We start from the raw sequence: 26,281 nt of genomic DNA, 5'->3' as shown, positions 1-26,281 counted from the left end.
TTTGTTTTTCAAAATTATTTTCTTAATTAAAATTTTGATTACTGGCATCAGTGAGTCGGATCGCCTGGAGAAGGTCTCGAAACTTCTGACTCGTCTTTCTTTTCTTTTCTTTTTTTAATCCTTCTCTCTTTTCTTTCGTTTCCCGTCGGCTCCTATTTCATCGTTGCTGTAAGCAAAATCCCGGCTCTCTGATCACCTCTCTGCTCTCGTCTTCCCGTGCTGACGCTTCTGATCGATCCCTCCTCCGGATCCGGTAACTCCCCCTTCCTCTTCCCGACTACTCCCTTCCTCTTCCCTTCGAACTCCGACGCCGGCGAAGCGATGCCGCCCGAACCCCAGCCGTAACCTTCTTAATGCCGGAAACCTAACCATTTTCACGACGGAATCGGTCTCCTATCCCGTGCTGACGCTTCCGATCGATCCCTCCTCTGATTCCGGTAACTCTTTCTTTTCTTTTCCTTTTTTTTTTCTTTTTATCCTTCTCTCTTTTCTTTCGTTTCTCGTCGTCTCCTTTTTTTCATCTTTGCTGTAAGCAAAATCCCAGCTCTGTGATCACCTCTCTGCTCTCATCTTCCCGTGCTGGCGCTTCTGATGGGTCCCTCCTCCGGATCCGATAACTCCCCTTCCTCTTCCCCGACTACTCCCTTCCTCTTCCCTTCGAACTCCGACGATGGCAAAACGATGCCGCCCGAACCCCAGCCGTAACCTTCTTAACGTTGGAAACCTAACCATTTTCACGACGGAATCGGTCTCCAATCCCGTGCTGACGCTTCCGATCGATCCCTCCTCCGATTCCGATAACCCCCCTTCCTCTTCTCCGCCCCGCGAGTCTTCCATGCGGAAGACACATGGTGGCCGGAGGCATCTGCGTTGGACGGAGGCTCTGCCAACACAGATGCCTCCGTTCCCCAAATCCCACGGCTTTGAACTCAATCCCCCTTTCGTTCTTGAACGCCTCTCAATTCATATTCCCACGACCAAGAGAAAGAATACCAACAAGACAGAATACCCACAAGCATCGTACTAGCCCTTTTACACTCTGAGAACACTATGAGACCCCTGCGATCTGAAGCTGCGATAGGAAGGGGAGATGAATCGAGAGAAGAGAAGATGCGATCTGAAGGCGATCTGAAGGGGAGACGAATTGAGAGAAAGAAGAGAAGAAAGAAAAGGTGAGAATCGAAGGTATCCTCCTCTCTCTCCAATCCTTCCACGCACTTCTTTCTTCCTCTCAAAACTTCTCTCTCAAAACCCCTCTTTCTTCTCGTGTTATTTACTCAGATGGCGATTTCCCGTATACCGCGCATTCCAAAAAAAAAAAAAAACTGGCAATTAAAGTTGGATCGCATAACTGAAATCTTCCCCGTATCCGGTGGAATGGATGCCGCACGTTCTAAAAAAAAAAAACTGTACCAATTCCAAGAAGATGCACCAATTGTGGGAGATCACGATTCTCCCGTCTTCTCTCGAAGTCCCATCTTCTCTCGAATCATGTTCAGGTACTTATACAAACCCTAACTCTCCATCTCTTCTAACTCTCCATCTCTTCCCATTATATGGCTAAATTCCCTCAGTCTCATAAACCCTAAACACAACGCTAACCAATCAACTCCCTTATTCTCCCCCACCCAACAAAACCACAATCGCCTCAATAATTTTGGTGTCTGACCTTATTATTTATTATTAATTATTAGTATGTCAATTATTACTGTTGAGTAAAATTAGAGGATTTTTTTTTTTGATAAAAGTGAAATTATAGGATTTTGTGGATGCGCAAAGATTTGCCATATCACCTCAAGCACTATGAAAAAACGTCCCATCAAGAACTTTCAAAATTGGACAAGTTGGTTCAACAAAGGTTGACGAAGGAAAAATCGAATGAATCAACAACTATAATAAAATCAAAGTTGCTGTAAAATGCTTACGAGATTTATACATAAATTCATAAATTTGAGGAAAGTAAGTTATTAATCTTACATTAATTACTAGAGTTTATTTATCTCTTAGCAGGAATCTTGAATTTATTTCTCTTTTTTCACACTGAGTTGATTAACATGTTTAAATTGTAAGTAGATTTATGGGACTTATGGACAAAGGCAAACTTTCAGATCACATCGGTATCAACCCCTAACCTTTTGTTGGATAAAAAAGTTGTATATATGTTACATCAATTTAAACTTTTAATTTAGGACATGTGCTTTGCGCATGGATTATTGCTCCTGCTATTTTTTCCTTGTAAAAAAAAAAGTTGTTTATATGTTACGTCAATTTAAACTTTTAATTTAGGATTGAATAACCTTATTAGCGTTTCTCGTGATGGAGAGGCTATATTCATAAAATTTAGATCATCAAAATCAATTAAAAAGGTTTAATACATTGATCGCCATTTATGGATATGATTAGTGCAAAAGGCAGTTTCTTTACTATTTAAACACAAAAAATACATTGATCGCCATTTATGAAAAACATGAATCATGCAATGGTTCACTAACATAGTAATAAAAATAATAACTTTCAGGAATTGGACTATATCTCAATCCTAATAAATGCTTTAGAATATTAGTAGGCCAATATTAATTGTTTATCAACCAGAAATCATAAATTAAAAAGAAAAGAACACATGATAACAAAAAAAAATTGTAAAAAATGCAAAAATGTTACATCACTTTGTTCTTCAAAGAACATTAGAAAAAGAACACAAAAATTTGTGTAATGCAGGTAAAATCTTGAGCCCTGTTTGGTAAGCCTGTATAAATAGATTAAATGATCCAAAATCCACTTTAATCCACAATAAACTATTTTATGCTAAAAGATTGGCGGTTGGAACAACTAGATTAGAGGAGTGTTGTCCCATCCTAATCCAAAACCAAATTCAACCTTTGCTTTGGGAACAAGAAAAATATAGAATAGGATTAGTTGTGCTTATTAGGATAGTTATGCTTATATAATAGTCATGCCATATGCTATGCCTATTTTTGTTTGCTTTTTCTGAAATGGCTTTGGATTGAGGGGTGTTCCTGTCTGTGACAAAATAAAAAACAGGCATAAATGACTGTTTGTGATAGAAATAGCTATAGGAGGCAGACATAAATTAGGTTTTGATGGGAATAGCTCATGAAAGCCATTGTTTGGAATAATTCTGCACTAGCATGTTTGACTTACATGACTACTTCTTGCTTATGCATGCCTCTAAAAGCCATTTGGTAAGAAAAAGACATTCTAAGATTTATGCGAGCATTGTTTTCCAACCAACTGCTGGCTTAAGGAATATCATATATATATATATATATATATATTTTTTTTTTGATGTAAAACCTGATGGCCACCAAAGTTCAGTCCAAGGGGCAAGGTCTAAACATAAGGGAAGAAGGATAGATGATAAACCTAAGGGTAAAGCACTGTTTTAGGTGTTCCTCGAAAACAACTTGATATAATCAAATCATCTACATACTTTTCCCATCATTATCATTTTAGTTAAATAATTTAAACAAGGTTGATATCTTTTTTGAGACAATCATAAAGGTCTGTACATATTTTAGAGGATGGTTAATTGTACTAAATTGTACAATCTTGTTCTAAGCATACTGGAGCATATTGGAAGTGCATCAGTACCTAGTGGGGAGCGTACCGTGTCGATACCATTAATCAACTCATACCAACATTTTACCATGTCGATACCATTAATCAACTCATACCAACATTCTACCAAGATGTGACGTGTAGATGTGACCAAACCACTACTATGAACCTTGCTTGGAGTCTATGATTATTTTTGCACTAGCTCGTAAGTTTGTGTCTTAATTCAATTTAGAGCCTTTTCCTGCATTTTTTTTAAAATCAAGAATTAAAAAGAAAAAGCTTGTTAGACTCTAGAATCAGATGACATAGAAAGCAGCTATCAAGTCTTATCGAGGCTAAGTGACTTCTCATGAATAATTAATTACTAGAAAGTAATTTTCTGTGAGATCAATATGATATTCTCATTATTCTTTTCTTAGAATGCTTCAAAAGTTGGAGGTTCTACAGATTTTGTCACAAAAACACAAACATCTATTTCTACCATTCGACATTTCTAAGTCATAAGAGATTTCTTAAAGAATGGTGTAGCCAGGGGTTTGTAAGCCAAGCTTGCTAAATGCTTCGATGTTTTAAGGACCAAAATATGAAGAATCGTTAATGCCGCACCACACCAACATAACATTTGCACTCATCATATCCATAAATGACGATCAATGTATTAAACCTTTTTAATTGGTTTTGATGATCTAAATTTTATGAAAATAGCCTGTCCATCTTAGGAAATGCTCCTTAGGTTATCCAATCCTAAATTAAAAGTTTAAATTGATGTAACATATGAACAGCTTCTTTATCCAAAAAAAGTAGGAGCATTTTTTTTTTTTTTGCAAGTAAACTTTTTTAATTGTTCTCTAAGATGAAATCATGGTATGAAATGATAATCCATGTGCAAAGTATGTTCTCCGACTAACATTGGAAGAGGTTGGAGGTTGATACCGATGTGGTCTGCAAGTTGACCTTTGTCCATAAATCTGGTTACAACGCAGACATGTTTAGGTTCTTTGTAATTTTCGATAATCTCTAGTATGTTCTCAAACTGGCATTTGTTTAGGGCAACCAACTCAGTTTGAAAAAAAAAGAAATAAATTCAAGATTTCTGCTAAGATGAATAAATTCTAGTAATTAATATAAGATTAATAACTTACTTTCCACAAATATATGTATGAGTCTCGTACGTGCTTTATGGCAATCTTGATTTTATTATAGTTGTTGATTCTTTTCGGTTTTTCCTTCGTAAATCTTTTCTGATTGTTCAATTTTTTTAGAAAAGTTCTTGGTGTGCACAATCATTTGTCTTTTCTCATGGTGCTTGGGGTGATATGGCAAATCTTGGAAAGATACATCCACAAAGTTCCATAATTCTATTTTTATCAAAAAAAATCCTATAATTTCACTCAATCGTAAGAAGAAAAGATGGTTGACATTAATAATTTAAATAAGGTGAGACATGATAATGATTGGTTGGCATTGTGTTTTTGACCAAAGTTGCCGAGGAGATTTGGGTTTTGTTGGGGTGGGGGAGAGGAATTAAGAGCAAGGGAATTTATTGGTTGGCATTGTGTTTAGGGTTTATGAGACCAAAAGAACTGAGACTGGAATGCAATTGGGAAGAGACAGAGAGTTAGGATTTGTATAGGGTACCTAATCCGCATCAGAATCGGAATCTTTGAGAGAATATGGGAGGAACATAGAACCATTTAGGATTGGTCCAATTTCTTTTTGAAATGCATGCTGCGTCTATCGGGTATCGAGGAAGATTTCAGTTATGCGATCCGACACCACAATCGCAATTGGGCTGGGAAAAAAGAGAGCAGGGTTTGATCATCGCCTGGGTTTGAGGTTCGGGAAAGACCACGGGAAGAAAGACAGGTTTTGAGAGAGAAAGAAGTGCATGGAAGATAGTGAGATGGACAGAGATCTCAATCTATGTATAGATGGTTAGGCTGAGACAGTGCAAGCTGAACAATTATACAATTATAGTAAAGCTGATATTAATATCATCTTATTAAAATAAGATGATTATTTAGTACTTAAAAATTTTAACTAAAGATTCTAAACGAGAATAAGGCCCACTCAACATTTTCATATAACATTAGTTGATATCAAGGTTTGTGGACTCGATATCGAAATCCGTGCCGATTGTCGATCGGTATCATACCGTGTCGGATTGTACTGTACCGGATATAAATAAAAAAATTTCATCCAACAGCATAAAAAAAGAAAAAGAAAATCAGACAAAATCGATCCCGAACCATACGAAACCGGACCAAATCGCCTAGTATCGAGCTGTTCGGATTGATACCATACCGAACCAACTGGTTCGGTCTGGTTCAAGCCATTTTTTGAAAATTCGGCATTAATTGAATCGGTTCCCCACCGATACGGTACGGGGTGTATTGGTCAGTTCGGATCGGTACGGAATACCATGGTTGATATATTATTGGAATTGCTATTGCTGATCTCTGGACCGAAGTTGAGGTCGGTACCGTCGAGGAAAATGGAGGTCAAATTTGCCGTTAGAAGTGCTCTATTGGATCTACAAAAAGATTGAAAAAATTTTTGATGGAACCCCCCAATGCTCAAGCCAGTGAAAATCAATGAACAATAGGAGAGGATGAGAAGGGCTTGAACCTTATCTGAGGTCCCTATCTCCCCCTATTGATAGAGGGAGGCACGAGGACTTTCCCACCATGGACAGCTAGAAAGATCGTTCAAGTGATGATCGTGCTCCACATGCATTACATGGTTGGAATGTGTTGTTGCTGGTGGTTTCGGACGCCCCATCCATGCCATTAGGATTGGATGTCAATCTAAGCATAACTGTCATGGGAAATCACGATCAGGTGAGATCATGCCTTCACCTCCTCTGGTGCTGAGGTGATAAGGTAAGCTGTGACTGAACTGAGTTCTCTTCAGTTTTGGCTGATGTTGGGGGAATATTCCTGCATTAGGATTTAATAAGGGCAAAGAGATATGTTTGATTTATTTGGTGTGTGTTTCATATCGAAACTATATGACACACTCAATCTGAGATGAAAATTTCATATCTAACTCAAGCTTTTGTTTGTTTTACCAAAAAAGATGAAAAACAAAAGAAAATAAAATCACATCTGGTCATTGGAATTTTCTTCTTTTGACTTTGGGATGCAATTTAATTACATGACCCTCAAACTTTTTGATCTAAACAAGTTTGACAAAGTATAATATATAAGCTATGATCCACCCATGTGCAGCAGTTCTTCCTTCTCGGTAAACAACACTGCAACAACTCATTTTACGCCGGATATTGTTGTACGTTTCAACTAGAGAAGTGAGGGGAAACAACATATAAAGTAGCATGGAGAAAAGTGGAACAAGATAGAAAATATAATATAGCATTTGTTCAAATCATAAGAGCAGTAACAAGAAAAATAGAGAGACTGACCAAAGGGAATAGACCTTCTCCCTTTATATATGTAGTGTAGATTTTCAAAATATGTATTATAGCATCAAATTAACGTTATTGCAAAAGATTACACCTTTCCAGCAATTACTTGCATAATAATTATTGTCTTTTAAATTTTTTTTTTGTGCTTCAGTTAAGAATTTCTGTTAGATGCATAACTTGAGATACAAAGATATACTAAAATTTCTATTGGAAAGAAGTTTACAGATGCCTGTCAAATTAACTCATGTGCATTAACGTTGTGATAGAACCCAAGATGAGTTGGAGAAAAAGTGTGAAAATTGCATATGAAATATTCAAAGCACTTGCAAAAGTGCACAATATAGGAATAGTGTTGCATGACTTCAAATCACAAAATATTTTACTAAGTTTGTATTTGTAACTTATCTTTATAGGGATGTTTGGTTGGGGGAGTGGGGGTCTGGAATCGGAATCGGAATCGGAATCGGAATCGGAATCGGAATCGAAATCGAAATCGGAATCGGAATGAGTGACTCCCATTCTAACCGTTTGATTGGGAGGAGTCTCATTCCAATTCCGATTTCAAGGTAGAATGGGAATGGCTCAATCTATATAGAACTCAATCCCTGCTTTCTTCTATGGATTCAAATTTTCATTCTAATTCTGATTCCGATCACGAACCAAACGCTTCGGAGGATTTGATCATTCCGATTCTAATTCCAAGCCATTCCGATTTCCATTCCCATTCCGATTCAGTTACGAACTAAACACCCCCTATGTTCTAAATATATGGTGCAAATTAAAATATTTTGTTATGAATCTTATATATGTTCATATATTTTTTGTCTAAATAAACAGAATTTTCTCTCCAAAATATCCGATTTTGGAGCTGCTATGGGAAGAAAAATCTCAGATCAATAGAACGTCCCACAATATATATATGGCTACAGTGACCCAAAGTTTATGACTTTCAGTAAGAAACCAACTATACTTGGTCAATATTTCATATCTCATTTCATATCTGAATTAGTAACTAAACTAGCATTGTACATGAAATTACTGTAAATATTTGTGAAAAGAAATGTGTATTTGTGACTCAAGCTAGTAGCTTGGCTGATGGGTGCTCATCTCTCTAAGTATCTCATGTTTAAAGATGAGTAATGGCCTATAGATTAAAGAAAATTATGTATTTTTGTTTTTTTTATCAAATTATTGCATAACCACTGCAATATGACATGTATGACGAGGTTTAGTTTGGCAAACTTTGAAACATGGAAAGGACCTGTTAGTAAAGATAGAAAAGGAAGATAAATAGGTGGAACAAGAAATCCAACTTGATAACTTTCTTAGAAGACAAAACTCCTGGGAGAAATATTGTGTAATATTGCTGCGCTAGGTTAACTCAACATTGCCCAAGCCGAAAATGTGGCTTGGATTTGCTTAGACTAATATGTTGCAAAACTAGACTGGATTTGGAATGGTAGATACCATTAGAATGGGTTGAGTTTGGTTTGAACGCATAGGCAACAAAATCTAACCCAATTCTAACTTGCTTTCCAGTCCACCCAACCTATCCCAAATTTGGCATGCAGCTCTTCCAAATACTAAACCCTTAAACAAGTTAGCATACCTCAACTTAACTCTAATTGACTAAACTTAGCCTAACCAAACCTGACACAAGTCATCACAAACTATGTTCAAGTATTTTGCATGCGTTTTCCCCCTTTTTTTCCTTTAAAACATTGGCATAGGGGGTGTTGAACGGTGGTGGCTGTTGGGGGTGTGCGCGGCGTAGACAGTGACAGAAGAGGCTGACAAGGATGGAACATGCAGTGCAAGCAAAGAAAATTTACACCACTTATCTAAGATGTGGGCAGCCAAGTGGCACTCAACCAAGGAAGAAATAGATAACCAAAGTGGTTCATATCATGGTAGCTCAGAAACCTCAGTTAGGATGTCCAAGTACGAAGAACTGAGTTGAAGAATGGAGAAAAAGGGTGAGAATGGATGTTTGAAGAAAACAATATATGAATGCATTTAGCTTGCTTAGAGGGTCATCCAAATGGTTGGTTAACTTTAGCTGTGAAATGAATAGTTTCTTGGAAGAGCAGCTAATGCAGATATAATTATTTGAGTTTGTAAAGTGATTTAATGCACATAAAACTCATTTTCTAGATAGCCAACTCACATAAACTTTAACAAGCTAACAATATTGTTAGTACAAAGAGTTTTTGGTGTTATTTCTAATTCAAAGAGTACTTTAATGGAAAATTTTTAGGGGGTGTTTGGTTCGCAATTGAAATCGGAATCGGAATCAAAATCGGAATGGAAATGAATGGGAATCGGAATCGGAATGGCCAAATCATCCGAAGTGTTTGATTTGTGATCGAAATCGTAATGGATGATTTCTATTGTTGTTGTTTGGTTCGTACAAAGATAGAAATCGAAGTCAATTCAAATTTTTATTTTTATTTTTAATTAAAATTTTTAAAATTAATTATTTTAAAAATTGATATTAAATAAAAATTAAACATAATAATCATATCTTTAAATTTTTTTTAAAAAAATTATCATTAAAAAATATATAAATAATAAATATTATTTTATCATGAATATATATATATATAGAGAGAGATATAGATAAACCAGTCCCGAACCAACACTCCACAACACACCCCACACCCCACCCTCCACCCCCCCCGGCCCTCGCCCTGTCGCTCGCACCGCGCGGTCCCTTCCCTCCCTCGGCGCCGTGTCCACCACCCTTCCACTTCTTTTCTTCGGCGTCTCCTTCCTCTCCTCTCCCACCTCGACCTTCACCGTTGTAGATGAGCAAGGTCATGCGGTGGCTTGTCATCAAGCTCCAGTACGGTGCCGGGGCTGCCGCTGGCGCCGCTCCCCATCCCCACATCTCTGTCAGGCTTCTTCCAAGACTCCATCGCGGCTAGCTCTGGATCTATGAACTGCGGGAAGAGGGTTGGGATCGTCGCCGGTGACGGTGGCTGGAGCCCTAGGGAAGGGGGAGGGGGTCTTCTTGAGGCGGTCACGGTTCTTGATGACGAGGTTGGCGAGGGAGGTGGGGAAGCCGGTCTGGATGACGAGGGAGGCACCGCACTCAGGCCAACCGATGCCGAAGATGATTTTTTATTTTTATTTTTTTAATCTCACTCCACAGGAATGAGGTTTTGACTCCGTTGGGATAAGTCCGAATTTGGTTAAGGAATGGATCATTCCCATTCCTCTCTGAAATGGGAATTGGAATGAGACTCCCCTCCAACCAAACTGTTGAAATGGGAGTCATTCATTCTGATTTTCATTCCAGACCTTAAGTACCCCAACCAAACACTCCCTTAATGCATTATTTCTTTAGATGCACTTCCTCACATCTGTTATTGGGTGAACTGGCAATTGTATTTCCGGTTATGGATGTAAGAGAGAAGCCAAAATGAAGAATTGGCCAAGGATGACCTCGAAGGGAGTCAGTCACATTTAGTCTTGTATTTTTTCAATCATTTTCTAGTTATCCCATTTATGCTTCAACCCAGCTAATTTGCTTGTGATTTTGATTTGGTGGATGAGCGTAGTTCAGTCCATCTAAAGTTCTATGAAATTAGCACAAAACTTTGAACCTGATGCAGCAATCAATTGAAGATCAGCTGCAATGCATTACGGGGGTTGCAACAATCAATCCTGCAAGTGTCCAAATTGCTTTTAGGTGCAATTGAGGCCGCAATTTTCACTATCAACAAATCATCAAGGCATGTCGTGTTCATGTCTGCATGCGTTGGTGCTAAATTTTCCATCTACCTCACATTCTTGCTGATTTGGACAGTTCAACAGCCCAAGGTTTTAGGAGTCAATTTCACTTGTCTAGAACTTTTATGAGTCTTCTTTATTTTTAAATTTCGTCTAGGCCTATACTTGTTTACATTTATTTTATGATTTAATAGAACTTTTAGGAGAGAATAATGATTTGTTTCTTTGGCTAATGAAGGAAACAAAATTCTCCTTTAGTCTCTTGTCATCAAGAACCTTTTGAGGCAAATTTTGTGGTTGGTTTGTTTAGTCAGGAGAGAGAGTGTGGGCTTGGTTAGTTAGGAGAGAGATAGTGGAGCACCCCAGGAGTTGTTTCGTAGCTAAAGATAAGCAAAATGTAGATGAGTCATTTAAGCGGATAAAATGCTTGTAAGGGCTATTTGAAACAGAGTAATGTATGTCGATTTTCAAGGAGCTAGGTTTGGCTCCATTTCCTACTTCTGTCCGATCTCTTGCTTCGTTTGTTCATATCTTCTTTATTTCATCTCTTTCATTTCATGGTTTTGAATTCTCATATTGCTACGGAGATTAATGTTTGTTGCTTTTTTAAAGTTTTGCTAATAATAATAGTGATTCAAATTACTTTATTCATTGAATTAAACCCCTTTTTGTTCTTACTTTTCACACTCTAAATAAGTACTTGTTGATCCCGTTGAAGTAATAGATATGCAGTTTGTATCGATATCTTTGCAGAAATCAACCTTGAATTATGAATTTTACATGTTAAACCTCCAAATGCTGCCATGTTTTTTTTAAAACATTTTAATCGATAGAAAATATGTTCTGTCCCATTATTTGGGATAATGAGATGATATTTTCTGTCTAACCCTAATATACTTGACCGTTTAGGTCCAACCATTCATCCAAATGCCATGCGCAAATGATTGTACAACAGCACTATTTCCAACTGGGCCTAATTTGGTTTATGGTTGGGTGCTTTATATGTGCTTACGCCTCCGAGAATCTGAATTTTATTTTGCAAATAATACACAACTGTGATTCATGACAGACTACTCATAGGGTCAGGTAGTCCTGTAGTAGATTATCTGCGTGAAAAGTATTCGGGAAATTGCATCTATATGTTATATTTTTTTTCAGGGCTGATGGCAGGCATTGTGACTCCCTCAATTGATGTATATGGTTTTGGTGCATTACTATTAACATTAATCACGAAGAGGCATGACTTACTCAAATGCACTAAGTTTGGACGTATTGGATCCTGTCTTCTAATATCTTGGAAAACCTGAGGAGTTCTTTCCTAATGATGTTTATCTGCATGACTGTACAGAGTCCATTGTCCAGAGGAGTTTCCTTGAAAAAGACAATTACCACTCCCAGGATGGTTCTGATCTTACACAACTGACCATGGAATGTGTGAAGGTATATGATGAAAAAGGTCTGCGTGCTCCGTGCCTTAAATATCTGATGTTGTAAACAGTCTGGAGTGCTTACTTGTAGTCTGCGAACTCGGGTTGCACCATGGAAACCCTCTTTCATGTTGATGGTTTCATTTTGTAGCCTGGGAGCCACTGATCAGCATGCCACATGCTGCTTCCAGTGATACTCAACTTTAAGCAACAGCTTTTGTTGATTTCTCTTCATTAACATATTGAGTTTAGTCGAATTTCATGGAAGTTACTTTTTTGTTGATGTCTAGATGACATATGGTTGTAATGGCTCTTGCATTATACGAAGTGGAAATTGGTTTGATAAGTTTGTAATGTGAAATCTTGCACATGCAGTTATCAGCTTTTCTTATTGTCCAGTGATGATCTTAGGTTCATTCATCTTTCTGTAAATGAGCTGAAATATACAAGATTTGAGAAACTTGCAGGGAAAGCAGATGTAGTCTTTAAAGGAAATGATTGTCGAAGAAGGATATGTAGAAGTGACATCGTATGGTTTTGGTTAAGGCTTGAGGATTTTGTCATAGCCTCTCTGTTTACTTCTTAGTTCTTTAACAATAAAAGCTGCAAAGTATATCAAGTTGAACTAGAAAGTCTCTCATTGTGCTGTTTTCTTTTCTGCAAGCCAATTGGTGCTTTTTGTTTCCTTTCCTCTGATGGCAAGATATTTTTTAAACTGTTGATGCCTTGTAGCAGATTCCAGATATTCCCCTTGTCAGTTTATTTTGGATGCAGTCACCTGGAAGCAGATAATTTTATCGTATTTACCCTGTCAATGGTGTTAATTCTATTTTAAGTGCAACAAATGTTCTGAAATTTCATTATGAGTCTTAGGTGAATTAGAAATAGCGAGAGCAATTCTATTTCAGAATCATTTGACCAGTTAAATTGTAATTAAATTGGAGAGGATCGGTAGTTTTGAAAGTAAATGCTACAGAGAAAATTATGTTCAGGGAGCTATTCAGTGTTGAATACTAGCGGAATGTATCTTTCTTTCTGAATTAGCGGATGTGTTAAGCCTGATTTTTTGATGATTATATCAAATATCATGGTGATGTGACATCATTAGTGCATGCCTCAACTGAATGTGCACTATCTACTCTAATCGATGACCTTTGCTGAAGCGCGCCTAGAATTAGTAAAATTTTATTTATTTATTATTTTTATACTATTTTTTTCTCTTTTGGGGAAATGGGGGATAAGGAATTCGGTGGAAGGGTGTTTGAATTGCAGATTTTGATGGGTTCAGATCCTGCTGCAACCCCTTTCTTTTTTGGCAGGGGTTGGGGCTGGGCGGGATGATGGAGATTGTGTTGAAGGGCTGTTAAAAACTTCAGATTTAATTGCTTCAGATTGCAATTCATATCTTGAAGCTATAGATGGGTTTGGAATATGTTATGATGGGACAGAGGTATGTCTGCTGAATACCTAGTTGACATGAACTTCCATTTTGTGGCATGCTTTTCCCTTATTTTTCTTTCCCTGATAACTTTTTTCTTGATATGGGGCTTCCTTGAAGGTCATTTTTCTGGCCGCCGACCCAGTTTTTTCTCCTCATCTTGCATTCCGTACAATGGACGCTGCATTATCTTTTGCAGAGATAACAGGTAAATAACCTGGATTAAATTAAAGTCTGCCAATAGTCAAGTTTCCGCTTTCTTCCAAATCATTGCAAGTTTATATTTCCAGGGACATGTCATTGTGATGAATGATCCCCCAGATGCTATAAAAATAGCTCTTTTTATGATGCAACATAGGTTAATGTTTTAAATGCCGTGAGATGAGGCGATCCTGGTTATCCTATGGAATGGGGCACACCACCATCTCGTCCTGTTCCGATACTTGGGATAGGGGATGTTCCAAGACATCTTGATTGGGATGCTGGGATGCTAGCAAGATGGTCTTATCCCGACAGAAGGGATGGTATTCCATCTTGATGTTCAATGGGATGTCTCGTTGGGATCTGAATCCTTGACATATGTATTTTAATTTAAGCTTGCATTGCTAGTTAGATATGTATTAGTTCATTGTGTATGGAAGTCAGTTGACTGTTTCCAAAAGTTGAGAAATCAAAGGTAACAAGTTTTGACTAATGTATCTTTTCATTCATGTTTAAATTACAACATAAAGTACTGTGATGGTTGGCTTTTCTATCTCCAATTGGTGTGTGGCTCTTAGTTGCTGGGTTTGGTTCTGTAAGTAGTTGCATATGAATATGAGACCTTGCTTGGAGATTGTGTGTTTTTAGGGACGCTTGTTGTATTCTTTTGCCCTCCCTCAGAAGGAAGGCTCTTTTGCTTTTCATCTGAAGCATTTAGCTTCCAATCCCAGGTAAAGGTAAATTTCTCTTCAAATCAGGAATTATTTCAGAGGATCATCCTCTCACTTGCCCTTTATTTGATATTTATACCTACTGCATCTTGTTGTTCTCTGTTAAGTCTGCAGTCATCAGTCAGTTCAGGCATTTAGTTGCTGAAAATGAAGTCACATTTGACTACTTAATGTTATTTCAGAGGAGTTTTGATCTTAACTTCATCACTTCATATGGCATCAATTTCTTTGGTGAGAAGATTATTTCAGTTCCTCCATTTAAAGGGTTCTTAAAATTTTGAATGAAGTTAAAGTCTAAAATGTTCTTGGCATAACATCTATAGAAATCATATAGTGATTGAACATCGACCAATTATCTTTTGTTTAGAAGCTTCCACTGAATGTTGGGAAGTATGATAAATTACACCTCCAGTATAATTCATACAGTCAATTATATATTTCTCAGATTTTGTCCTGCCTCAAAATACAATTAACCTCCTAACAGATGTTTTGACCAGTTAAAACTCAAATCATGTTGCACGGATCACTGATTTCCAAGAAAAAGAAAACCATTCTCATAAGCACCTTGTCTAGGATGATATTAATGGTCTTTGCAATAGATTATAGAACCGAACATCTTCATCATATCCTATTGTTTCCAAATATATGTTCCCTCTATCTGAATATCGGGGAAACTGTAACAAAAGAAGCCTTCTAGTTTCTTTAATGGTTACGGGTGCCTTTTCTGACTATGTCATCTATCATGATCGACTAATATCATCTCTATTTCATGTTTATTCATCCATGCAAGTTGTCTGATTTGTGCCTTTACACCTCTGATATGATTAGCATATAGTTCTAAAAGGAGCCTAATTGGAGGTTCTTTCTTTCAATTATTTATTTTCTTTTTCTTGTACCATTATTTATTCGCCTGTAAATGATACCATGTTATAATATACTGTGCTATCTTTTATTTGTAAAAGCACTCTTATTTATGATAGGAGGACTTAACAAACATATCTAGACGGTCACTTGGGGTACGTTTGGTTAGTCATTAAAAAAATATTTTTTATTTTTAATTTTTTTAAAAAAATAAAAAATAATATTTGATAATATCATAAAAAGTAAATATCAAAAAAATTAAAATAATTATTTTATATACAAAATAAAAAATTTTATTTTTTAAAATTTTTATTTTTATATTTTTTTATATCTAAAATATCAAACTAAAGAAAAATAAAAAATTCGAATTTTTCTCTCTCATCGAGCTTTTCACCTCTTCATTCTGTTCTTCCTCTCTTTTCAAATTTTTCTTTCTCTTCGAGTTCTCCATCTATCGTTTTTCAAATGTTGCTTTTTACTTTATAGCAACATAGTTATTAAATATATTTTTTATTTTTTTATTTTTATTTAATAATAAAAAATAAAAAATATAAAAAATATTTTTTAAAAATTAAAAAGTATAACCAAACACACACTCTTGATGGCTCGTATGCCAGACATTGTTAGGATTTCTCCGGTTGGATTTATACTTTTTAATACCCGAACAACAGAGATTGTGTAATTTCCATCCACTTTCTTTTTGTCCAAGTTTGTATGACCCAAGTGAGTTCAACCGTAGGCTGAAGAATATTTATTTAACGTTGCCAGTTGGAAACTTCTGCAGAAGAGAACCGAAGAATTAGCTGTAGGTTGTCAATTGTATCGGATTTACTGAGTGGACCCAAACTGAGTCTGAAAGAGCCAAGACGAGACACTTTCTAGTTAAGTCCAACAATGTCAGCTTTGGATTGGAAGCCATCAATGTAGTAACATTAGCAGCAATTGGTTGTAGCAGTCTCTTTACGGAGGGAGACCCAGTTGGAAAAAATTGGCTTGGACAAGAAGTGCATTTCTCACTTGGCTACTGCTAGCAGCAGAGACTAGAAAGGCCCCGCTGGATCTTTCAAAATGTCCTTTCAATTTAGTGAGATCTCTCCAAAGCAATCTCTTTCGAAATGTCCGTCACAGGCTTTTACTTGTTCTGTGATTTTATTTTATTTTTGGTTAGAGATTTTGCATCAAGCTTTCCTCCATCTTCATATATTTGGTACCCTCTTTTTCTATCTTTAATTAGTAAAAATTGCGGGGCATCTGCCTCCCTTGGCCTCTAAAACAAGAAACGTTCTATGGTCGCTATTCATCATCTTAAGTCGACATAAAATATCTATCTTTGTTCACGTGGACTGATTTAAGTGAAGGTAAAAGCTTCTATCAAAAATGTACCTGGACATGGTCACAGAGTCTTAACCAATTCTAATCAAGAAAACAACCTTAATTGAATTGGTTAAAAATTAATAATTTGAATATCGTGATCCGTGTGCCACTTGAAGGACCATTTGGTAAGAACCAAAAGAAATCTCCGTGGTACTCTAAAATTTTCTATTCGCCGGTTGTGGGATTTTTTCTTCATCAGTTTATTTAAAGTGATCTAATTAAATATTGATTATTGACTAACATAAACGGGCAACTGCAAGTCTACTGTATATGCTTGAAACATTAATTGTCTAGAACGTTGCCGACAAAAAAAAAATAGAATTCTAGTGGTTGATATTTAATCCTTCATAATTTTTATGAAAGCCATCAAACACGATCAAATGATAAAAACTTTGGCACAGTGAAATGTACGATGACAGCCTCTTCATCACTTAGGCCATTATCCCGTTATTTTTTTGGAGACAAAAGCAATTAAATATAAAATAGTTCGGTGCTATGAGAGAGCATAAAACTACACGGTCGTTTATGAGGCTTAGTTTGATTTTGGGAGGATATATTGAATATGCACAAGCCAAGCTAGTCATGGTTATTTGGTTTATTCTAGAAGCTTAGAGCATGATGAAAATACCTTCTCATCCATGACACAGCGTAGGCATAATAACACAATCCAATAGCTCTGCAAATGACAAAAGGACCTAATCATTAACGAAACAACATGAACATGATAACAAAATGAGGTTGAAGTACGTGCTCTATATATTGAGCATATGTGCTATACCCACTTAACAAGAAGACGTTATCACAAGCATAGTTCTAAGGATGGTTGCGAAGGACGTGAAACATCCTTCTATATCCATCAAATGATATTTGGGGTTGTGCATCGATGGATGAGCCTCAACCATGTGGAAAAGCACCATTATTATTACTATTGTCAACCTTGTTTTTGACATCATTGTTGATATTGTCAATACTATTGTTTGTAGTTCGCGAGGCATAGACCAAATGCTGGATATGCAACAGCCTTAGCCACTTTCCCTATAAGGCTATTGATTCTCATCTTGTTTCCTTTATCGCTCCTTACATTAACATTCATTCCAAGCTTCAAATTGTTACCGGGAAGTCTATATTCCTCTCCCTTGGCTCCTTGTAGTGTAAATACCAAGGTATCCTCCTTCTGCCCTCCACCTTCGACATGGAATTTGCAGAGGATCAGAAGCAAACCACATATAATAAGAAATGCAAACAAGATCTTCATGGATACACTACATTCAAGTTAACAAATGAAAATATATCAATAGTCGCAATAGATTAATGGATGATGATATGAACATAAGCCTAAAAATAGTCAAGTATCCGAGCTAATGAAGATTAATGTAAAGCTGCAAGCTAAACCCAATAGAGTTGTAAAATTTACCTTGAAAATTCACTTGGAAAAAGTATATGATGTGGAATATGAGAACAACATATATACAGAAGAAATTCCAAGTTTAACTGATTTAATGTAAATGACAAGATCGTGGAATTTGTCATGCCTGCATTTGATAAGAAATATAGTGTGTATGATATAGTTGTTGCTAATTATGTTCTATGCACTAGCTAGGCAGTGGAGGATAATAATCTCATCTCATTTAGAAAGAAACTGATTGCCTATAAGCTAATTAAAATTATATAATTAAATAAAAGTATTAAATATTTATGATTTATAACACAAAAAATCTAATAGAATTTTTTTTTAAAAAAATGTAAAATTTGGAATATTTTTCTAAAATTATATAACCAATATTCTGGCTATAACTGGATGGTGACCCTGCAGTCTATAATTAAGTACTAAAATATATAGATATATTGCTAAGTATAATGGTTAGAAGATTAAATTCTTTCGTGATCACAAAATTATATCAATATAAAATGTGGAGGTAGACTTTATAGATTTTTAATCTACATTTCATGCTTGCTATTAAGTGTTTAACGGAGCATCATATTTTTTTGCATTCTATGTATATGCCATCACAAACATAAAGAGAAAGATAATGAGCATACTTATGACCCAAATTAAGAGACTTGCTTCGAAGTTTTATTGACATATGGCAATGAATTATAAATCAACAAAATTAAAAGGTTGGCTTCCTATTTGAAGACTAAATTGAATTACATGTAAACTTCTCCTCAATTGTATGATAACTTTGTTACGCTTGTTTAAGTATATAAAACATATTCATATTTGCATAGAATCATTTTGGAGAATTCATATCACTAACTAAAATTTACAATGTTAAAAATATTTTAAGCATTTCTTAGTACAACTTTAACTTGACATCAAATAATTGGTGCAACATATTGGATGATCAAAATTGAGAATTTAAATTTGCCAATAATATATTCTATTATTTTATAATATTCTCTATGGAATTTGATCTGTTAATTTTGCTAACTAGAATACCTTTCTACTATTGATTTTACTTGACTGCATGTAACCTATTCTCCTATTTTTAGAGCCTTTGTTAGAAAGTGGATAATTAATTAAGGATGATGAAACCCAACATAGAGTAAGTTGGCTACAAACACCATTATTTGATTTTGTTATGTTTGTTTTTGTTATTTAATTTTATAATACTAGTTTTTCTTTAGTATGCACTACATATGCCAATTTACGAGTAGTTATGATTGATAAATCTAATATCTATACAATATCTACAATAAGGATATTAGATGCTTTCAGATAATATATTAAGTAGTGTAAATAGTAATTGTCTAAATGTGGAGATATAAATTCTATGCATAAATTGTATATTATAATCCATCCATTTAAATATGTACATAATAATAAAATAAACTATATCTTTTCAAACCATGAATTAAATAGAATACATCTTGAACTTAAAAAAAGCTTCAACTTTTGACTGCTTAGTGCATATGTAAGAAAGCATTGGTTTTTGATCATTTAATTTATTGTGGAGTATGATTTATGGTGTTGATTCTTAATTTAGATATCCAATCATACTTTTAAAACTAAAACCTATGAATGGGTCCTCTTACCTATCTCTTGAAGTATATATTACATATTAGAGGGAAAAGGGAGACTTTTGTTACTGCTGGTGCAAGAAAAATTAATGACCCATTCAATTCTAAGAATCAAAGGAAATTCTTAAATGTTTGGGCTACAACTAATCTTCTGTTTACTAACAAATTTGGATAGTACTTAGCTTACTATTTGATTGAGTACTAAAATACAACTCAATCGATTATGTACTTCTTAAATATAGCTTTTGTTATAAGATTATCTATTAATTAGTATGAAATTTGAAATAATAACAAACAATCACATGTAGCAAAATAAATACAGTGAGCTATGTGATCAATTTTTGACCTACGTCCACGAGTGAAGATGGAGAGAGATTTCACTATAAGATTTTGCTACGGTCTCCAGAGCCTCTTTTAGTTATTTTACTATTGATTTTTTTCTAGCCATCTATTTTGAGATGGACGATATTGATCTATTTATTAGCTACTAGTTTTAACCGGTCATGTGCATGACTGGTGTGGTAAATAACTTAAATTTCAGATGCAATATGGAAATGAAAAAGCTGTTGGTGTGTTTTGAAAGCCACACCACTTGTCCTATCCCCCTCCCTCCTTCTTCCTTCTAGATAGAGCACCTACCCTTCTCGTCGGGGGTCAGCATGTGGTGGTGGGGAGGCAAGCGGCAGGCCTGAGCTGCGAAGGAGGAGGAAGAAGGGGGTTGGCATGTGCACGGTTGCGGGAAGATGGGCAGCAGAGGAGGAGGAAGGGGGGCGGCGTGTGTCGGCAGGCTCAAGTAGCAGAGAGGTGGGTGGAGTAAGGGGTGGTGAGAAGGTGAGCAGTAGAGAGATGGGTGGAGGAGGAGGAATGGGGGTAGTGTGTAGCGGTGAGAAAGAGAGCGGTACAAAGTTAGGTGGAGGAAAGAGGAAAGCATGTAGTGGCGAGGAGGTGAGTGGGCTTGATCGACAGACAGGTGGGTGGAGGATGAGAAAAAGGGGTGGCTGTGGTTAGAGGTGTCAAAATGGGCCATTTGGCCTGACCCATCCGGACTTGTGAGTTAAACGGACCAGGCTGAGCTCGACTCATTTTCTTATCCAGGCCAGGCCTGACTTGGCCCATATTCCAAAACCCCTAACCAAACCTGGCCTTGGGCCTTTATATTTAGTGTCTGGCCAAGTCCAGACAAATTCGGCAAGCCCTAATTTTTTGTACCATTTTTTAATTTTTTTTTTAAAAAAATTAAGATGTTTTTAATCTTTTTTGATTTTTTTCCCTTTTTCATCAGTTTATGTTATATAATCTACTTGTATTTTAAACTTTTATATGTTTTTATTTAGAATTAGATTTTTTTTTTGAGATTGGACATTTTCATTTATTATTTTTAGATAATTTGACATTACAATTTACACATTAGTGATGCTTACATGTTAATATTTTGAATTTTTTTATCTTTAAGTTTTTTTTTATATTTTCAAACTATTATTTCTTATTTACTTGGATATTTTGTCTAATTAAGTTTATATCACTCTTACTAGTTAAGTTAAGTAGACATTTGTTACTAAAAAAAAAAGTTAAGCAGATATTAGACTTTACTCTTTAAATAAGAAATTGAAGATGCAATACAAATATAAGTTTAGTATTGAAATACTTTATTTTCATAATTAAAATCAATTCCTTATAAATTGATATTTACATATGTATTTTGTCATTTAATTTTTTGTTTATGATTTTAAACTATTATTGTTGTTTGTTTGGAGATTGTATTTAAATAAGTTTGTGTGACTAATTAAGTAGACCCTAAATTTTAATAAAATACTTTAAACATGAACTTAAATATAAAATACAATGTTATTATTTAAATACCTCAATTTTACATATGAAAAAGCAATGCATTTCAAATTCACAATTACATCAAACACATATGATATAAAAAATAAATTAAAAAGAAAAAGTTACATAAAGTATGGATTTTTTTTTGACTACACCCTAAATGGGCTGTCTACGTACTTCCATAATTTTGTTTTTAAGGAGGATCAGGTCAACATTATTCTATTTATTATATTATATTACATGTATATTGTATCATGATTATGAAGTTGTATCTTGGTCGGCTTCATCCGATGAACTGCTCCTATTATAATTGCTTTTATCTTGCAATCTATCTCAGCATCCAATCAATCCTTGAGACATATGCATATCTCTAGTGTTTTGGCATTTATCCGACTTCTCTTATTATCAAGTATCCTGTTATCTATACTAAAATAAGACTCTGATGCTATTATGGACATTGATATGGTCAGTACATCACAAGCTATGGTGGAAAGAATCGGATATTATTGTTCGTATTTTTTCCACTAAGCCAAAATATCAAATTCTACTAACTCTTCTTTGCCAAGTAGAGCCATGATATTTACTTAATTATATATTGAAATTTCATTATAATTACTACTTGAATATGTAGATTGACTTTTCATCCTCAACATAGACAAAATCATACGATGATTGCTAAGGCTACTACTATTTTGTGATGATGGTCGCATATTATGCTTGGTTGAATATAAATTATACATTTCATGCAAAATATCTCATAATAAATTTATTAAATCTACACCAGTTTCATCATCAATTACATTAACATTCATCATTTGAGAATATTGACTTAATACCATTTCTATACCTTCAAATGTTATTCTAAAATCCATTACACCAGCTAAAAGTGGTAGCAAAAGAATATTAACCCAATAATTTTTAAACTTAACTTCCATAACCTCAACAAATTGAGAAAAACTAAGATTATATCTATATTTACTAAAAATAGAGGCCATAATATAAAGTTGATTAATAAACTTATAAGTGGTAGGATAATAAATTTTTGAACATACATTTGTTGCATCGCAAAATACCTTATAAAATTCCATAATGCCATAGGCTACCTTCTAATCAGTTTTGGTTAGATTAATATGTGGTATATTTTTTTGAGCAAACATGACCATAATATGCCTATAATAATACCTCAACATTTCATAGGTGGAATTTCACATATGATGGACATCCGTTTTAAATTTTCTTGATTTTTTATTCATCCTTTCGCAAAGTTGCCTAAAATTTTGGTATCTAGAAATAGATATAGTAATAAACAAAATGCAATTTCTAATATTGTCAATAGGGGATCTAGTTAGACCATCTTGTACACACAAATTAATAATATGACAAAACAATTTACCATCTAAAATTAGATTTAAAGTAGATTTTAAAATACAAATAGCCACATTATTATTACTAGCATTATCACAACTAATGAAAATTGATTTTGATGAATTCCATACATAGTTAAAACTTTTTCAATAGCATCGGCAATATGTTGTCCAGAATGTGAAAAAGGAAGTTCTTGAAAACCAATAATTCTTTTTTACATTAACTATTCAAAATCAATATAATACGTGGTAATACGCATAAAACTTCGACCATTATTAGCGATTCATATATCCAAAGTTAAACAAATTTTTGCAACCATTTCAAAATAAAGAATTAATTACTTTTGATAATTATGAAAAACTTTTAAAGTATAAGCTCAAATTGTATTTTGAGAAACATTTTGAAAAGAGAGACATAAAGCCCTTTTAATATATTTTTCAACTCTTGGATTATTGGCTTATGTAAAAGGTTGTTCATCTTGAACTATAAATTTAGCTAATTATTGCTTATTAATATGTTGAGAATAACAAAACATGCCTAGACCGAGAGAATCGAGAGTCAATTGAGTTTGCATACAAGCATCCATATCTTCTTTAAGGTGCTTATCCCTTTATCACTTGATATGTGTCGTTCCATTAAATATTGTGTAACTCAAAAATTGTTTACAATATTTGCATTGAGCTTTTAGTAATAATTCATCTTTTTCTTCTGTAGTGATGACATCGAACATATCCCTAATAACACTAGTTTATTTTTTCATCCTTTTTTTGATAGTGGAACTTGAAGCACTAGTGGTTGATTGGGAGCTTTCATCAGCTTGCAAGATAAACTAGGGTCATTGAACCATTCTTGTGTTAAATCAATATGATCATACTCATTTGTCATTTTTTTATAATAGAAAATGAAAGAGATTTTGTGATTGGAGTACGTGAATGTGAAATTGAAATAAAATTAAAAACTATTACAAATAAGAAGTTAAGAGAATTGGAGAATTGGAGGACATAGAAAATGTGAATGTCCTAGAGTAGTGATAAGAGTTGAATAGAATTTATTGTGATGAAAATGATTATGACATATGATATTTATAGATATTGAAATTAATTGCGTGCACTAAAAATCTCTCAAAAACTAGCCGTTTATAGTTGTCGGATAGGATAATTATGTCATTTAATAAAAAATAAACATATAAATTATTTTTTTGACTGTGGACCAAAATACCCCTAAAACTAGTCGTTATATAACTATTGGGGGGTAATTTGGTCATTTTGACCAAATTGACTGTTGGTACAATCCGGGCCCGATCAGGGCCCTATCTAGGCTGGGCTGGGCTGGTTGGTCCGGATTATTCCTTATCTAAGTCTATTAGGGCTTCAAGGTCGGATCAAGCCCTGGCTTCATCCGAATCTGGGTTGGCCCTTTTAAAATATTGGCCAGGCCAAGCTCGGGCCCATTTTATAGGTAATGTGTCAGACCCTACCTTGGACCCTTAAGGGTCGGGCCGGGCTGGGCAGGCCTAGATAAGAATCAAGGCCGGATCGAGCTTAGGCTGATTGGCCCATTTTTACACCTCTAGCGCTGTGGTGGTGGGCTCAAGCAGTGGGGAGATGGGCAGAGGAGGAGGAAGGGGGCAGCGTGCGGTGGTGGGTTTGAGTGGTGAAGAGATGGATAGAGGAGAAGATGGGGGTGACATGCGATGGTGGGGAAGTGAGCGGTGGAGAGGTTGACAGTAGGAAGGTAGGCGGTGGGAAGGGGAGGCAGGTGGCGGTGGGAAGGGGAGGCAGGTGGTGAGGAAGAAGAAAGATTAAAAATAATAAAATAATTTTTTAAAAAAATAATAAAATATATTATAAAAATATAATGATACTTTAATGTCTTAAATATTTTTTATAATAAAATATTATAAAGAAGCACTATAGTAAAATTTTTTCATTATATTAGAAAGATAGAGTATAAAGAGCATACAGCAGCACAAATAACAAAAGGCATAATTACGATATATATAGCCATCAAACCATAAAATAATAAGAAAAGATCAAAATGCCCAAACAAGCCAACTAAAGCCCAAGAATGGGATGGTTTCCGATCCTAGCACCCCTGATATCGATTGTGGTGGGCTTCGAACTTAGGTCTGATGGTCCAAGCCCTCTGCTACCACCATAGATCTTATGAAAAATTTACTTCTTGTCTCCTCAAAATAGTCGGTCGGATGATAAACCAGATTACATCAACATTCAAGCCATACTCAACAAATCTCTACCTTAACTTAAATTTAATTAAACTACAACACCAAATAGTGAACTCCCTCTGTCTCTTTCAACAATGCCCCTAAGGGCTTAGCCCAGTATCTTAAAATACAAACCAAGTTTAAGCAGTGCTTAAACTTGAGAGAAGTAAGTGGCCTGGTCATTATATTTACTAGATTATTTAGTGTAGAAATCTTTTTCAGTGCAATAATCTCTTGTGATACAAAATCTCAAATGAAGTAGTATCTAACATCCATATGCTTGATGCTCTTATGGTACATCTGATTTTTAGTTAGATGTATAGCACTGGCTATTATAATAAATAATAGTCATATCCTACGGTAAGTCAATATTGTCAACCAAATCTTGCAACTAAATAGTCTCCTTCATTACCTTTATTACTGTCATATACTCTATCTCTATAATACATAAAGCAATAGTAGACTGTAAAGCTGCTTTCTAACTAATAGCACAACCTGATTGAAGATATAGCCTGTTGGAGACCTCCTCCTATCCAAATCACCTACATAATTAGATCCATATGACCAACAGTACTATTGTAAGTGTTTAAACTCTGATTATATACCAAACCAACATCGGTAGTGCCTCTCAAATAGTGTTAGATCCGTTTCACAGTCTGCCAATGGATCTTTTTTAGATGCCTCATATACCCGCTAACAACATTGATGGCTAAGAGATATTTGGATGTATGCAAATAATGGTATACATGATACTCCCAATTGCACTAGTATATGGAATATGTGACATGTATTCCTCCTTATTTCACTGCAGAGACAAAGCAGCTGAAAGCCTACAGTTTGTTGCAAATGAAATGCTCATTGGCTTGCAATCTTGTATCCCAACATAATTAAGCACTTTCATAATATAACTTTTTTATGACTAGAACAATCTGTCTATGCATCGATCTCAGTGAATCTCTATGCCCAAAATCTTCTTTATTACACCCAAGTCCATCTTTTTAATCCTGGACATATTCTGTGCTACAATAAGCGTGTTGCCCAGCTATGCAACCCAAGAGGGGGGGGGGTGAATTG

At 35.2% G+C, this 26,281-nt stretch overlaps 1 protein-coding gene and 2 long non-coding RNA genes across 11 annotated transcripts in view; all 3 read left to right on the top strand.

Annotated features, from left to right (window-relative positions):
* Window positions 1-26,281, top strand: part of LOC140857437 (uncharacterized) — a 98,496-nt gene that overhangs the window by 45,434 nt on the left and 26,781 nt on the right. The window lies entirely within an intron of this gene.
* On the top strand, window positions 18-14,364 carry LOC105043084 (uncharacterized). 5 transcript variants are annotated; one of them, XR_012140904.1, is made up of 6 exons: window positions 18-1,172; window positions 1,282-1,499; window positions 7,841-7,955; window positions 11,897-13,615; window positions 13,724-13,811; window positions 13,894-14,364. It is a non-coding gene; the product is annotated as an uncharacterized lncRNA (long non-coding RNA). The 5 variants fall into 5 exon arrangements; XR_012140903.1 differs by lacking the exon at window positions 7,841-7,955 and having other exon boundaries at window positions 20-1,172; XR_012140905.1 differs by lacking the exon at window positions 7,841-7,955 and having other exon boundaries at window positions 22-1,185; window positions 12,087-13,615.
* Window positions 24,661-26,281, top strand: part of LOC105043085 (uncharacterized) — a 28,346-nt gene continuing 26,725 nt past the window's right edge. Inside the window, exon 1 of the long non-coding RNA XR_012140843.1 lies at window positions 24,661-24,764. This is a non-coding gene — a long non-coding RNA (uncharacterized lncRNA). The remainder of the gene's footprint in view (window positions 24,765-26,281) is intronic.

Source organism: Elaeis guineensis, chromosome 4, assembly GCF_000442705.2.
Source record: "Elaeis guineensis isolate ETL-2024a chromosome 4, EG11, whole genome shotgun sequence".
Lineage (NCBI taxonomy): Eukaryota > Viridiplantae > Streptophyta > Magnoliopsida > Arecales > Arecaceae > Elaeis > Elaeis guineensis.
Note: the sequence above shows the minus strand (reverse complement) of the source record. Positions and strands in the feature narration are given on the sequence as shown.